The 2216-nt window shown below is 36.0% G+C and overlaps 1 long non-coding RNA gene across 2 annotated transcripts; it reads left to right on the forward strand.

The window, feature by feature from the left end:
* Window positions 1-371: 371 nt before the first annotated feature.
* LOC114258225 (uncharacterized) lies at window positions 372-1953 on the forward strand. Of its 2 annotated transcripts, none has more exons than XR_014341098.1 (4): window positions 372-559; window positions 689-1132; window positions 1247-1289; window positions 1877-1953. It is a non-coding gene; the product is annotated as an uncharacterized LOC114258225 (long non-coding RNA). The 2 variants fall into 2 exon arrangements; XR_014341097.1 differs by having other exon boundaries at window positions 373-559; window positions 1773-1909.
* Window positions 1954-2216: the final 263 nt, after the last annotated feature.

Genomic DNA, 2216 nt, shown 5'->3' on the forward strand with positions numbered 1-2216 from the left:
TGATCCTCCGTCTATGACTCTGTATAGAGAGGCACATGCACACTTTCCAATCTATTTCTTTTTTTTGTGGCTCTGTTATTGTTCTACAGGGGTTTGTTTCTCTTCCTACAATCCTGCATCAACTTAGAGTTTCCTTCACCAACATTTTTGGCATAAGCTTAGATTTTCCTTCACCAACATATATGATTGTATCGCCAATACCAATACAATTATTGGGTTATTGTGAAATCGCATTATGATTTGGCTAGCATCTTTCCCATATAATAAATCTTCCTCTCATCATACTTTCTACTATTGTTGCAGTTAATTTTATACTTCTTTTCACTATTATTTTGTTATAGGTCTTTTTTCTATTCATGTTTTGCATGGTACAAACTTTAGTTGAAGAAGTTTGAATTAGTGATGTTTTCTTGTATCAAAAAAGAATCTTGTGTCTTAACTTGTGCTATATCTTGATATGTTTCTTTCATGTAGACGGTTGGAGCAGAAGCATTGAGGATTGGTGTAAATGGGCCATGGGTCACTAAATCATACCTTGAAATGATTCTTGAAAGTAGAGGTTGAGAAACGGCATAATTTCGTTATTGTTTTTACCCCATCTGTATTCCATACAATTGTTTGGTTCCTTTTGCCTTTCGTCTTTCATATCAGTTATTCTCTTTTCAATTAATCCCCATCTCACTTGCAGGTGTACCACGCCTTAATACACCACCACTTTTGTCTAATACATCTACCACTATTGTTCAAGAAAGGTTGATTACTGCACCAAAGCCTCTTCGAATTGCTTCGAACCTTGTGTTTGAAGATTTATCTCAGCCATGGACTCAATCGCCAACAAAATCCCAAATGGAACCTGTACTAGCAACTTGGCATTTTGTCTCACTAGATCCTCCACTTGCTGATGGCTGTCATTGGTATGTTTTCTCAACCAGTAGAAAGTAAAATTTCTCATGCCAGCATTATTGTTAAGTGAACTTTGCCTTGGGTGTGTTATCTATTCTTCATTTATCTTGACTCCTTTAATGAAACAGCTACAGATCCTTCTTCTTTCAGGGATAGCCTGCAGCTTGTTCCAATGCCTGATTCATATGACTTGGATAGGGGATTGCTTCTTGCTGTTCAAGCAATACAGGTAACGGTTATTAGATAAGTAGGGAGGAAAACTTTTAGACTTTGGAGCTTCAAGTCTATGGGAGTCTTTTGTCTTTTAGTCAGATCCAAACTTCAGGACTGTCTTTTATTTCAGGCTTTGTTGGAGAATAAAGGTCTTCCAGTTATAGTTGGAATTGGTAATCTCTCTCTCTCTCTCTCTCTCTCTCTCTCTCTCTCTCAAACTGGTCTGAATGCGATTACCAAAAAAGCCGACTGTTTTTGACTTTTTAGCTAAGACTTGAGAAGAAAAATTATATAGTGCTCTTGGGACAAATATATATGGTATCCTAATTTGTTTTACTAGATTAAAATAAGGGGGAATTACTTGACAGTGGGGTAGAGAAAAAAAAATTGCAAAAATATGAAAGGTGAATCTGTGGTAGGGTGCAAGCGAAAAACTGTGGAGGTGCAAACTTGCACCCCTCTATATTTGTGTATTTTCTTTTTATCTATCTAACTGTTAAGTAATTTCCCCTCTATATTTGGGTTGGGGAGCCTCAGGTTTATCCACACTTGATACTATTTGGTATTTACAATCCCAATTAGTTACATATGTTTAATGGTTGGTTTGTTACTTCTTTTTTTTTTCTTTTTTTTTTATCACTTTTTTGAATTTGCAGTCACTTCTGATACAAGGAAAAGGACAGTTCAATTGCTCTACTCCTGGTATACAAGCCGATCTTTGTAATGCTACAAATCCTGAATGCTCTCCTTATGTTCTCAGGGTTATTCCTAGAAAAACATACTGACTACGGATTGGTAGCTTAACTGCTTTAGCAGCTCTCAGTTTCGAAATAGAGGTAATTTATTTTTTTAACATAGATTTGAACAACCACATTCTAAACCATTTCTTTTTTGCCGATCTTTGTTTCCTTGTTTTGCAATATCATAGATTTGACTTCTTTTTTATATTTTTGGCAAGCCACACCTTTACTTCTGACAGTGGCAGTTGTTGAGCTCAGTGATATTGCATTCACAGTGGGTTCCATTTGTCCCTGTCCATGTTAGGTGTATACATTCAAAGAGCTTGAGGATTTTGTAGTTAGTATTTTAGTGATAATTTG

Source organism: Camellia sinensis, chromosome 9, assembly GCF_055761805.1.
Source record: "Camellia sinensis isolate YWXY chromosome 9, ASM5576180v1, whole genome shotgun sequence".
In the NCBI taxonomy this organism is placed as follows: domain Eukaryota; kingdom Viridiplantae; phylum Streptophyta; class Magnoliopsida; order Ericales; family Theaceae; genus Camellia; species Camellia sinensis.